Below are 14,172 nucleotides of genomic sequence, written 5' to 3' on the forward strand. Positions count from 1 at the left end.
TGATGTTCTGCTTCTGTACAGAGATAAGCTTGTGTAAGAGAGGCTTAGGGAAAAAAAAAAAAGAAAACCCATCATACAAGGTCTATATAATAGATTCTGGCATCACTTATTTCTTAGGACAATAAATCATTTGTATATGTCAAAAGCAAAAGAACCCCCTGAATTTCTGAGTTTCTCCTTTCTATGATCATAGTTATTAAAAAGAAGGTACCATTTGCTTCTGACGACAGCTACACCCATGCAGTCTTGCCACCTGCCCCAGAGTTTGTCCTGGGGTGCTGCTTGGCTTTGCTCGTTGCTGCTAGTGTCATTCTACAGAGTTATGGGAAGATGCAGCAACAGAAAGTTTTTCAAATCCAGATTTCAGAAGGAAATGGGAGACGTGTCTCTTCAGTCTGCTGGGAGAAAGAATGAAAAATAAATTGTTCTGGTGACATGCAGTTGCTGGCTATTAATTCCTTAGAGGATTTTGTATTGCTTCCAAGGAAAATATAAGGTTAACTGTTGTACTAATGGAGTAGTATGGGATACAGATCTGGAGATTCTTGTAAAACAGATGTTATTTATTTAGCCAATGCGGAGCAAATCTACTCACAGATGTAATTCTGTGTTGTATATTCACTGTGATATCTGGCTGCCCAGCAGCCCCCTACTGTAACGTGAGAAGGCACAGAACCTGCCTCCCTGGGCCAAGCTCCAAAATCCCAGACAAGGATAGATACCCCATAAACCCATCCCTGCTTGAGCAGGTGCCCTGTGAAGGAGTGAGCCCTTTTGGTGCAGCTGCTTGTAAACACGGTGAGGTGAGCAAGGCAAAAAGCTACGTGGCTGCGAGAAAGTGGGTGGAAAACAGGTCTCAGTGGCCTGAAACCTCGCTGGGGATCCACCCAGCTGCAGAGGCTGCGCTGCGCCAGTCGGTGGTGGTGATTGGAAGAAATGCTGCTGCTATAAGAATGCCGCTATTTTGTAAAAGCATTTTCAGGACCTTCCAGTGCCAGATATCCAGACGTGCTAATGCAAAATGCATTAGCCCAAGCAGCAGGAGCTCGGGGGCTGCTGGCGCCATTGAGTTCCACTCATTTCATCTTTATTATAAATACTGCATTGTTGTCTCATTCTTTTCTCTCATCCTCTCTTTAGAAAAGAATTATAAGGCTCTAGTTGACTGGGCCCTTTGACTTAGTACAGTTGTTAAACCACAGGCAGTAAATACCTCTTTCAATTGTTTAAGGCGGATGTATTTATTTCATTGGAACAACTGAATGAAATCTGTAAGAGCTAAAGAATCCCCTCCTTTCATGGCAGCTCCAGTTTTCTACGTCAGACTTGAATGGATGAAAGTCCTCCTAAACCTGCCACGTGAAATCAGCCCACCTTCAGACTGGCTCAGCTTTCAGCATAGTTTTTAGGAGTTCAAGAAGCATTCCTGCTTTAAAAGACGCATCTCCTGCTTGTAAATAGTGATCTTTCACCAGGCAGATCTCAGCTGACAAATGTTAATTGTTATGCAAACTATCCAGAAGATGAGCTCTTCTTCCAGGATTGAAGGGCAGCCACCTCCCAGATGAAACAAGGCAGCTGTTCAAACAGTTGAGGGCTGCCCTGCCACTGCTGCCAGAGTAGGGGAAGAGCTGAGGGGTGTGAGCAGAGCTGGAGCCATGCCATGCCACCATGGTTAACACCTCATGCTTTTGTGGAGAAAACATCCACAACACAACTCGAGAACTTCAGCTGACTCCACACAATCAGAAAAATGATGATATGTTTCTGTGGAAACCAGATATAAGAACTGCTTCCTTGGGCTCATACAGTGGGATGCTCTCTCCTGCAACAGAAGAAAATGAATTCTGGTCCTTGGGGCAGGATCAGGGTGGGAGAACCATGCTCTGACAGCCCGGAGGGTTTGAAAGGGACCAGGGACTCTGAAAATGCAGGCCCATGGGTTCCACTGGAATCCCTAAGGAAGCGAGGAGCTGCCTCTCCTTGGTTGGGAAAAGCAGAGTTCCTGCTCAGTGGCCACGCTCATAATTCCACCATAGGCAACAGCTGAAGGGAAACTTGAACATGCTATCAGCTCATTTTTTTCCTTCCAGTCTTGTTTAGTCACTGCGCCTTCCCTCCTCAGCTGCTCTTGTTGCAGGGCTGTTCTGCCCAGTCTCTTTGGGATCACTACAAGGCATGGGAGTCACCCCAGAAAGACAGAGAAACTCAACCACAGCTGCTTGTAAAAAACATCCCAATGGGGCAGGTGGGAATTCATACCAATAGCAAGTCTCGCTCTTTGCCTGCACTTGTCCAGCCCTTGGTGAGCACAACCTTGGCAAGGAGAAGGTGTCTCAGTGGTTCAGAACAGCTCCAGGAGAGCGAGCTCCCACGTTCTGCTCTTGCGCCAGGTCTGTTCAACCAGGCTGGCTGTAGAGAAAATTTACATGTCAAGCGCTGAGACTTGCATTCAGCCCACTAGTGGGTGTTGCCAAATTCTGTCTGTATCAGTCACATAATTGCTCTTCTGGGGTAAAAAACACCTTTCTGGCCACCAGAGAACATGGAAAAATGTGTCTTTCTTGGAGGATACTTAGGATAATTTGAAGAGATTGCTGTGCTTCTTGATAAACACATGGAGAACTGTCTACTTTGGTATGTGGCTGGGCTGAATTTCTGAACTCTGCATTTAACCAGGGCTCCATACCAGCCTGTAATCCTTGTAACCAGTTTCAAGGGATTTCAGTTTTTTGACTGGTTTTGATTTTTGTGTCCGTGTTCCCCCCCTCCACCCCATTTTTAAGATAACTTTGTGTTACAGCAGCAAGGAAATTCAGGGTTGGGTTTTTATTTAAATGAAATGCTTTATCTCATCTGTACCTGCATAGTCTTCAGCTGTGTAGGACTTAGTGAGTTTGGCCCAGTGCATTTTGAGATGAAAATGCATGGAAAGGGAGAATGGACTACGATTTGAAGATTCAGACAATGAGGAAGTTTTGACTGATTCTAAGGCCTAGTATTTCTTACTCTCTTTAAATGTAATAGCAACAGTTTTGTTGATTTCAGTGGCAGCAGGACTGCAGTCTATTCAAAAGGAAAAAAAACGGCATTTGACTCAATAAATCTGTTCCAACATCACATCTCCTTCTCTGATTTTGCATCACTTCCCAATATCTGGCTAAGCAGAACAGCGATGTGCTATCTCCGTGCTTCACTTTCCCCTTCAACAGCTTTGTCTGGCAACTTATTTGACACAATATGCTAAAAGTCCTCCCCCAAAGGGCCATAAAGGCATGGATTCAGTTTCCAGGGAAGGCCACTGATGCCTCTCAGCAAGGGCACTTGGCTCGGCTCACAGTGTCCATGGTTGTTTTCATCTGAGACTGAGCTGATAAGGGGATTTTCTTTCAAGTGGAAAAGCATAAACCATATTTATATGCAGATAACTTCCCATTTGTTGGGTTTAGGGAAACAGGCTGAATTTCTGGCCTGTCTCTCCAGTGCTTCCCAACCACATGAAACATATTCACAATTGTCCTGGTGGGAGATGTTTTGCCAGGAGCTGGGGAGGTGCCACAGTACAGCTGCCTGTGGAAGACAGGGCTGGAAGGACACAAACAGCCTTATTTACTCCGCTTTTTCTAGAAAGAGTTAATAAGGACCACAGCACCTCCTTAGCACGTGTTCATTACAGGTGCTGATGCCAGTGACCCATCATTTTACCTGAGCTAACTAGATACATTTTGATAAAAAATATTAAAATATAAACCCTTAAAGCGTAGCTAATGCCCTCTGAGCCACCTTCAAGACTCAGTGATTTTGCAGGGTACAGGCAAGCAGGACCATGCTCAGCTACGGAATGGAAGAGACTGAATTACATGTGTAGTAGAGGAAGGATTTATTGAAAAAGCTGGTAGAAGATTCTCAAACTATTCATACCCAGGAGGAGGGTAATATCAAACAAGGAGTACTTCATGTTCATCTGTGAAACCTAGCCCATTCCTTCCTGCATGAGTTTCCAGAAGATGAGACCTTAGTTCACAGCAAACTGGTAATTATAGTTTTCTCTGTATCATTTTACAATTGCAAAGCACCTCAGGGTTCTACCCTGCAGGAATTCTTTATGTTTATGATATTATCTGGGGGTTTTATCTTGCATTCACTTTAGTGACTGCCATGGGAGTATGCTCTTGAGGTTTAAAGATTAAGCTTTTCTTTAAATGTATATTCTCCTAATGTCATACATCTGGTTTTGTTTAAAAGTAATGTTACTTGTTTTAGAAATCCTTTGTTTAATGGGTCTTTTATTACAGGCCCATCTAGCTCTCAGCTGCAGATGTTAACGGCAGCTCCACCTGAGCCAATGGCTTTTGAATATCTGGACTTATCCAGTTTCACCCTCCTGGGAATGTGTGTGTGGTAGATCAACGTACAAGAAGGTTTGCAGAGGAATTTCTTAAAGTCACCTATGTTCAAATAATAAAAATATCTCTGAAAAGCTATAAACACCAGAATGCCTTTTGCTTTCTGGGAGTACTTACTGCTTCTTGAGTCCTTTGAGGTTTGACCGGTGTCTTTCCAGAAACAGCACGTAGCTCTGGCCCACCTGTCTCTGCGTGGTCTTCTGATTCTAGACAAAGTCTTCCCTTTGTAGGAGGCTGTCTGTCCCTTCTGCAGCAGAATCTGATCTCTTTTGTATCTCTCAGTTTTGGAGATTTTCTGTTCTTTTTTTCAAGAAGAAGAGACACATGAAAAGCCAAGCGCTCCGAGTGCTGATGGTCCTCGGTGCCTTGAGTTGGAGTTGAGATCTTCTGCTGTGAAGTGGGCATTAATCAGCACTGGAAGTTAAAGTTAATAGAAGCAGAGTTTAAAATTGAAATTAAATTTATGCAGACATAGGCAGGACCCCCAGGCCATGTGTGCATGTGTATATAAACACAGACCTAGCTACCTACATATGTCTGCATTTATACACACACACAAACATGAATGAAAAAGATATATATATATATATATATGATGCATCCCAGCAAGAAAGGTAAGCATCAATATAGAAAGTAATATCAGAAAAAATCCAGTTACTATCACAGAGGATACCATTTTCTTAGTCCTGCCCACTAAAACTCTGCCACCCTAACTAGGCAAAGCTGACAGCACCTCAGAATTTAAATGGTGCAAAATAGCAACACTTTTTCAGCTTCAGGGAACCTTTCTGCTCTAGTTTCTCAGCTTGAGAAAATGCTAAACTGCACAGTGGACTCCTGTACCTTGTGCAACCATGCAAATCAATGTCTGGTTTCCCCATGCCCAGCTCGAAATACAGCTTCCATCTTTCTCCTACTTAACCATATCCTGGTGTGAGACAATACAGTACTGAGAAACACTTCATACTACAGTAGTAGGAACACAAATCTCTTCTTTTATCACTAAGTAGAATGAATCCCTGAGGATTCAAGATAACTCCACAGAAGCCTATATACGCAAGAAGAGAGACTGGTTATGGTAAGCAAGGTTAGAGGTACATGTATAATCAACACGCACATCCATGCAATGAGTAGACAAACACCCACTATGATGGAGATTTGGGTGAGAGACCTTCACCTCTTGCCTGTACCTGGAGACAAGGGGATAATATCCCTGACCATTTATGAGATCTCAGGATGGATTTAAAAACATCAATGCTCTATCTAGTCGAGGATGCACACGGATCCCGACCGAACCACAGCAGAGACTGAAGTCTTTCACCTTTAACGTGTAAGATCATCAGCTAAAAGTCAAGTGTCTTGTGCCAGGTAAATGTTTCTTGTCCCATTCTGCTACTGGTAAAAAGTTTCTTTACAGAGAGGAGCGGGCATGTCCTAGTGGTGAGAGCTGCCTGGCATGAATTTCATGAGGAGCTGGAGACAAACCCGGACCACAGCTCTGCGGAAGGAGAGCAGCAAAGGGAGGTGATATCCCACAGAGCTCTTTGAAATAGCCAATGGACATCCCAGTAACAAGACCAAGGTGGCCACATTCAGACAAATAGACCAAACATAGGAGCAGAAATAGGTCCAGTCATAGCCTTTGATCCATTTCTTTTTAAAGGCAGCAGGTTCTGCTCTTCTGCATTGACATCTGCAGTAAATAGTTTCTTTCCAAATGTCTTCAGTCCAAGAAATGAGTCTACAAGATGCCAGTGCACATCTTCCATGAGAGGCAGATCAGGCAGGTTGTCAGTTAAACGCACTTGCTGAAGGTGAGCTGTGGTTAAATTAATCTAATAGGAAAGCTCCATAGGTCAACAGCTTCCTGCCAGCGATGGGAGACTGTCACAGCACATTGCTTATTAGTATTGCACATGATGATAATACTGTCTGTCATCACCTGGAGGCAATGTCCCTGGATATGCTAATGACACCTTTGCCTGCAGCCTGCATGGTGCTGTGGTTCTTCATGTTTGAGCTGAAGGTTTGTTTCTGTAATGGCCAAAGGTCTTGTGCAACTAAAATGCCCGTGTGAGCACATCATACGAGCAGCTCGGATGGCTTTCTCCCTGCTTGAGAAGCATCTGCTCCTCACACATCAGAAAAGCAACTGTCTCATGCACACAAGAGGACATAAGGATGGACCATTCTGTAGGCAGTAGTGTGTGGAACCAAGATTATGAGTGGAGAAGGTGCAGTCTGGCATAGGGCATTACCAAGATACAAACTGCTGGACATTCTCACAGAGGTCAGCAGGGTTTGAGAGCAGCTGCTGTCTAAACCTCCAGGGACTAGTAGGTCCTCCATGCTCTGTGGTCTGATCCCACTGCAAAAGCACCAGCCGTGGATTTAGAGTTGCTCCAAGGACCACACGGACTGAAGAGGTGGACTCTGATCATTCACAGTGAAGTCCTGCCCCCCCGAAGCAGAGGTGGCCCAGAATGACTGGTGGCCCAAGTTCATTAGCCAGATATCCAAATAAGGAGGAATAAGGATTTCCTATTATCTCTGATAAGCTACAAAGGTAGAAAAATATCTGTTCAGAAGTGACAGGGTGCAGGCACACTTGCGTGCAAAGTGACACTTGAAGGTAGAACCCATTCTGCCAGCAATGACCAAGGTAAGAAGATGACCCACATCAAACATAGGTGAATTTGGGGGCAGAGCCAGCTTTTGCCCACTGAGTTCATAGGACAGAAATTGAGATTACAGAAAACACAAAAACACATGATTGCTCATGATGTGGAAGAAATGAAACTTCACACAACATACCTAAAAATGTCAGGAGAAGGGATGGAAAAGTTCCAATGCTCAGCAATACACTCTGCTGGCCACTTCACTCAGATGATGTTTTATTGCCTAATACAACATTTAAAACATTATGTTATTAGCTGATGTTCTTTAGCCAATCAGTTCACATCTGCTTTTTTTTTTCTGAAACTCCTTCCTATTTATCCTCCCAGAGACTTCTAAGCGGAAGTAGATGTTTTCAGAGATACAAAAGGAATCCTGGATTAGTTTTAGGGGTTTTTTTGAGATAAAGAGGAAATTGAGGGCAAATACAGTTTATATTTACTCAGCAAATTCTTTATTTTGTAATATGGATACAACACATGAATGTGGAAAAACAGTGTAGGTTTCTCTTGTGACCAGAAAGGTAGCTTTTATCCATAAAATATCTCAACAATTGCAATCCAAGTAATGGAAAATAACCCTCTGACAGGAGACAATTGATTTGTCACGATTCAGAATAATATTTGTTACGCAAAAGCTTTTCTTATTTTAAAATGGCAATGCAGGACATTTAGGAATGTTCTCAAGAGCTTTAATCCCATCTCTGCAGAAATATAAAATGACACTGTGTTGCAGCAATGGGTCAACCCCTCCGAAGGCACAGTGGCTGCATAGAGGAGCTGCTGCTACCAGACACTGTAGATATTTTACATCATGCACATTCTTGTTCTTATTTTCCTGGTACTGTTCTCTTTCAGTTTAGGGATAAGCTGAGATGTATGTTTCTTGCCATTTAAAATCAAGAGAAAAACCACACTAGTGTTTTCCATGTAAGCCAAAATCTTTCACATGTGCCAACTGTCAAAGCAGACAAAAGAGCTTTGATCATAGTCAGACACCATAACTAGCTACTTGTTTTAATTACAGAAAGTTTTAGCTATTATTACATGACAGGCTGGCACATTCAGCACATGACATAATTTTATGAAAGCCTTTCATTTCTCTCAGCACAGCTCCAGCCCCAGGCTATTCCACTCACCGCAGAAGCATCAGTTTGAACAAACCTAGGGAGATATCTCAGACCGAGACCTACAACAATCCGATCACACACCAACGCCGCTCCCAGCCTGGGTGGGAGACCATCACACTGCCCCAAATGGGGCAGAGCTGCGAACTGCCCACAGATCATGTGTTTTCTTCATTCTTGTAATTTTTCAGGATGAAACAATTCTAAATCTCTGTTTTTTGGGGTATACTGCATATTGCTTTTACTTGATGTTTGCCTTCTATCTATAGCACACTAGCTGGTTTGAGTGACTGATGAGCTAATCCTGAAAATATTGGGGGTTTCCTGCCTGGATCACTATCAGACCACCAGAAAGAAAAAGCTGTGGTACAGGTCAGCCCAAATATTCTCACAGGTATTCCTGGGCTACTACATGTTTTCATCTCTCTTAGCAATACTCTCATTTTGGCAAAGCTTTCTGTGAACAAGCTCACAAAAGCACTGATGAAGAGCAAATCAAAGGGAGCATGGCAGTCCTCAAAAAGGCTCTGTGATTTCTGTTTGAACAAATGCTTATGAGGGCTCATTTTCTCATAGCTGTGGAGCCCTAATCCTCATCTATTCAGCACATTAGAGAAAAATACCAAATTACATCCCCTATCGCTGCATCTAATTTAGAATGAAATCAAATAAGCATAGTAAAGAGAATAAACACAAATAATTGGTGACAATGATAACATAAGAACTGAGATGAAAGAATGTCTTTCCCATGGAAAACACTGGAAAGCAGTGTCAGAGATGTTGATTAATTTGACAGTCATTAAAACATCTTATTAACTCAAGTGCTAATTGTGTGCTTGGCAGGAGTAACAGCAGTGCCAATCATGCACACACATAAAAACTGCTAAAATTTGAAGAAATTCTGTGGCTTAATATTTAATTACTTTTATAATTTGCTTTTATAATGTGTTTGGCTGGCTCAGGTGGTCTTACGTACCTCCTTTGTGTCTGTTCTGAAGATGCCATGTTCTAAGGCACACAGCCTCAGCTGTCCTTATAAAAGATAAGTTTGTTTTCAGCCCTTTTGGCTGAGGTCTTCCAGATGTGGCTGAAACACGTGCCTCGTAGCTGTGCCTGAATTTATAGGCTGAAAGGTGCAAACTGCTGAGCTTTGGGAAGTCGAGTGCTGTGACTGCCGCTGTGATGGGTACCAAGGAAGGCAAGGTGAGCACTGAGGGAACAACTGCTCCAGCCGTTCCAGTAAAGGACCTATGACCATACTGGCCACCACATTCCCAGGACTGGTGTTTGGTTTCCAGAAGGCCAGATGATTTTTCCTTCTTGTGCATGGACATCTACAGTTTTTCTTGGAGAAATTAGACTAACATTACTCCTTCTTCTGCATTTGACTCTCACTTGTGACGTTTTGTGGTTACCACAGGTCCTCTCTTCCCTTGTGCCTGTGAAGGCATCCTACCATGGCTTCTAGATGGGGAGAGGACAGCCACATATTGCTATACCTTGTTTTTGCAGAACCACAGAGGGGACGACCTCCACTCCCTTCCCCACCATCACTCTCAGTTGGAGGAAAGCAAGTAGCTTTTGCTGTCCAATCAAAGCTAAGACATCATATTGTTTGATTTTTGCTTGAGACCTAAAGTGTTCCAGAGACAGTCAGCTCTAGACATCTCCCCTTGATGACTACAAATAGAGGCAGGTGGTACAGAGCGCACTTCTATAGGGCAAGCCCAAATTCAAGTCATATAGTCTGAATTAGATGGGCACAGGCAGGAGGTATTTTGAGCTCCGCACATCCTAAACATGCCACAGATAATTGATGCCAAGTGGCAACCAGCAAAATAAATGAAAAGTTATGGGTCATGAAGTTTGTCATGCGTAAAACCACCTTAAGTCTGTTTTCTAGCCCTCAGCAGAGGCCAACCCCCAAGTGATTTGTCTTTAGATACACATAAAGTGATGGATGAAGCCAAGAATTACAGCCAGGCTATAACCAGCCTCACTGACCTAAGGCTCCTGACTTGCGTGTGGCTTCAACATGTGCTTCTATACACTGGGGGAGCCTTCGCTGTTATTGCAGTATCTGCAGTGACTCTGGCTCCCTCCAGATCAGCAGCTGCAGTGTTAATAGCTTTACACAAAGCTGCCTCGAACCTGTAGTTGGGAGTCCCTGAAAGATTATTTACCTCTGGCTTAAAAGCTGCTCAACTGCCCTTGGTGATTTCTTTGCAGCTCCATGGGCCAGCAAGCATGAATGGCCAGGGCAGGGTTGGAAGCTGCACCTGAGACAATTTTTAGGCTGGTGTGCTTGCACAGGTAACCAGTAAAGGTTATAAAGTGCTTAAAGTGATAAAATCCACCGGGATCCTAGTTCAGATGAGGGAGGGAGGCTGTGCTGGATGTATCACCTTCTCCAGCCACATAGAAATGACCAGCCACCAAACAACTAGTGCTTATTAATAAACTTGCTTAAGGAAATTGGCTGGAGTCTTACTTTTCATTGTGCTGAATGAATGGAGCTAAATATAATCCAGAGCTCATTTTGCTGGATAACAATTTGAGAGAAACTTCCTGTTCCAGCAGAAATCCCTGAATTTAGAAGTAGGAGTTCTCTAGGCTGGGTGAAACTTTTCAGATCTCAAGAAACATTGAGGTCACTCTCTAAATTCCTCTCTTCTCCTGAATAAAGGTATTCTTTTAATACTCTTCGTGAAGGGTAATGTAGTGTCTTTATTAGACCAGCTGAAAGCACAAGATGTTTTAATCAATGAGCACTCAGAAACAAAGGTACTTCTTGGCTTAAGACCCAAATTCAATAATTATTTTTTCAGCTGAACTGGAATAAAGACATTATTTAAACATGTATCTGCTGTCTCGAACTGCTCCTGGCTTGCTGTTGGATATCAATTTCTCAGAAGCACCGTGGCAGCTCCCTGTGCAAAGGGAAAAGAATATAACCATTTCCTCGCATGACTTCATTTGGGATTATGTCTCCCTACATCTCCTTCTGTGGAGTGCTGTGTCAGGACAGGGCTTCAGGTGCTAACAAAGCCAGTGGTGGGCGGATGAGTGCACACTGGTCTTTGCAAAGATGCCTGTTTGTGTTACAGATTTGCAAAAACAAAGGGCTTCAGTGTTTGATTTTTTGCTCAGTGTTAAATGAGCCACAGGCTGGCAGGGCAGCAGGAGAGAGGGGAACACTGGAGAACTGGGAGCTCAGCAGCAGCACTGCTGCCAGGGCTGGGACTAGGGAGATTCAGAGATGTAAAAATATTTCAGTCCTGCCAGGCTCATCTCCCTCATTTTGCCATTAGTTACACTACCAACCTACCAGCCTTTTTGATGATATCTCCAGGAACAGCTTTGATCCCCTGTGCTGCCTGTGCGAGCAACCTCCTTGCAAAGGCTTTTGCTCTAGGAGAAAATCAATGAGCCAATCAGTGACTCCTTTTAGCTCTGCAGGTGCAAAATCTGGTCTTTTCCCCTTGTGACAGTGCCATGCATAATGGACCTGAACCCAGCAGTGCCAATAAATACCGACTGTTCATAAGCTCAGAAGGTTCCTGTGTGCATAGCTCCAAGATGGTGTTGGGTTGCATTTAAGCCTCACTGGGCTGCAGCAATTGCTGTTAGTGGTGTTCAAGGAAGCCAGGAGAACCGCAGCTGTTGTGGATGGAGCGAACACTTAATGCCTAATGGGTGGTGGAAGTTTTAGAAGGCTGCAAAAGCCAAAATAAGAAGCTTTGGCAGAGCATGCTGAGGTCCTGGGCAGAGCCAGCTTGGACCTGCCTGGCTTCACACATCTGGGGCCAAGGCACTGGAACAAGGGGTACAAGCAAGGTGAAGGCAGAAGCTGATGGAGTGTAAATGGAGGTATATGTTGGAGGTGAAGAGGAGAGAGGACAGGAGACCATGACCTTGGAGTAGGAGTCAGAGGAGGTGGAAGGCAAGAGTCATGCTACGTACCTGATCATCTGCCGGTGATCTCTGAGGTGTCTGCTGGGAGTTCATGCGCTTGCTGTGCTCTTGTGCCACAACTGCAGGGATTGCTTAGACAGATACTTGGATCTGCAAGATTTTACCGCGTGTGCAAAAAACTATTTGCTAATCCTTTGCTTCTGAAAGGCTGTAGGTGTATACGGATGACAGGCAGATCAACTTACCCTCCACTAGCTTGATCTGGGGTATTGCTGATCTTTTCAAGGCAACACTGTGAAGGAGCACACCAGTTAGGGGAGAAACCTTCAGTAGCCTTCAATTGAAAGTGGCTGCATGTAGCTGAGCACTGCTCAGGTACAAACTGTGGCCTTCACTGAACCTAAACCTGCAATAGAACCTCAGTATTACCAGTTGCTCCTGCAACTACAGTGAACTGGATAGTTTGAAGCAGCTTTGAAAAATTGCATGTGTGCTCTCTACATCATCTGAATACCAAATGATCTCAGGCCTCTCAACCTGGAGCATCACCATGTGGTAATTTCCCTCATTGTCTCATGGATGTGGTTCTCTGCAGGGCACCCTCCACGCAATGTGGCCCTGGGAAGCTCCTGGCATAGAGTATGGGGGTGTTTTTCAGGGGGTGGGGCACACTATGGGCACACTCTGTGCGCTGGATGATGAACATGTGGGCTGGCACTTAGGTTGTCACCTTGGATGGAGGCTGAGATGCTCCTGGCACAGCCATGATCCTTGAATATGGAAGTTGGGCTCAAGAAAGACAGGATATGCTTCTGTCCATGGATAGCTGAGATGGCTTTTCATACCTCAGATGGGCCCTGCAGAAACTGCCAAGCTGCAAGGAGCAGCTGAGGAACACAGGAGCAGATTTCATGCTCTCGCCTCGCCCTTTGATGCTTTCAGCTAACGAGTTAATCAGCTGCTTGTTGTTGTGCCTGATGGGAAAATAACAACAAACACAAAGAGAGGATGAACTGAAGAGAGCAAACCATTTTCTGGCATGTGTTCCCTTGACTGCAACATCAAAGATCACATTATGATTTTTGTATAAGTCTATTGCTCTAGGTTTCTTTAGCTCTAAAATTATCAGTAGTGTCAAACTCCATTTGCAGGAAGACCTTCTGGGGAGGAGTACGCTGCTGAAAGGGCTGAGATATTAAATATTTCATGGAGGGCACACACTGACTAACATTCAGTTCTCAAAACATCCTTATTAAAATGCTTTAATTAACATTCATTCAAGTACTAACAGATGTGAATCTTCATGTGTCTCAGTTACATCAGGGGTCCTGAGCACCACTCAGGTCCCCACAGGACCATCCCTATAAGATGTATCTCAAGCCCTCTCACAATTCCATTTTAACATGGGATGAGTTTCCCCATCTCAAATGGCCAAAAGATGTTTTTTTACCCACCACACACCAGCCCGGTAACCATTTATGCAAAGCGAACAAAGTCAACAGTGTAAAGGGAGCAGCAGAGGTGGTCTTTTCCCTTTCAAAGACTGTAGTTTCAGTTCCCCAATGCCATATTCCCACAACCTTCTACCCGGCACCCAGACCAGGCAGCCTCCTGCTCCCGCACAGGCAATGGAAGTGCTTCTCTGTCCTTGTCTGCTTGGTCTGTTTTTCAGAGAAGGGAACAAGAAAAGAGCTTCAGACCAAGGCAGATGACAGAAAAGCAGGGGCAGAACTCTATCTGCACAAGGTCACTTTTAAAATGGAAATGCTTCTTCCCCAAAAGAGATGGGATACCTCATATTTCCTGAAGAACTGGGCTGATACCTAAAAAAGAGAAGTAGGGAAAGGAGGGTGGAAAAATATCCCCTGTGTTTATTATTCCTTTAGTCCAGGAAGGGGTTTGGGTCTCCCTGAGGCAGTGCCCTGCTCCAAGGCGAGGGCTGACTACCCTCAGTGACTGTGGGACACCTGGTGCTGCGCGCCCTGTCCCCATTGAGGGTGCTCGCTCCTGTCCGGGAGCTCCAGCCCACCCTGATTTCTGCATCCATGG

The 14,172-nt window shown here is 44.3% G+C and overlaps 2 long non-coding RNA genes across 2 annotated transcripts in view; one reads left to right on the forward strand and one right to left on the reverse strand.

The window, feature by feature from the left end:
- LOC128852119 (uncharacterized) overlaps nucleotides 1–14,172 on the forward strand; it is a 44,483-nt gene that overhangs the window by 15,477 nt on the left and 14,834 nt on the right. The gene's annotated exons all lie outside the window — the stretch shown is intronic.
- On the reverse strand, nucleotides 7,600–14,133 carry LOC128852120 (uncharacterized). Its single transcript, XR_008449763.1, has 3 exons — nucleotides 12,969–14,133; nucleotides 11,537–12,529; nucleotides 7,600–11,138 (listed from the first exon to the last, which is right to left on the reverse strand). It is a non-coding gene; the product is annotated as an uncharacterized LOC128852120 (long non-coding RNA).

Source organism: Cuculus canorus, chromosome 4, assembly GCF_017976375.1.
Source record: "Cuculus canorus isolate bCucCan1 chromosome 4, bCucCan1.pri, whole genome shotgun sequence".
Lineage (NCBI taxonomy): Eukaryota > Metazoa > Chordata > Aves > Cuculiformes > Cuculidae > Cuculus > Cuculus canorus.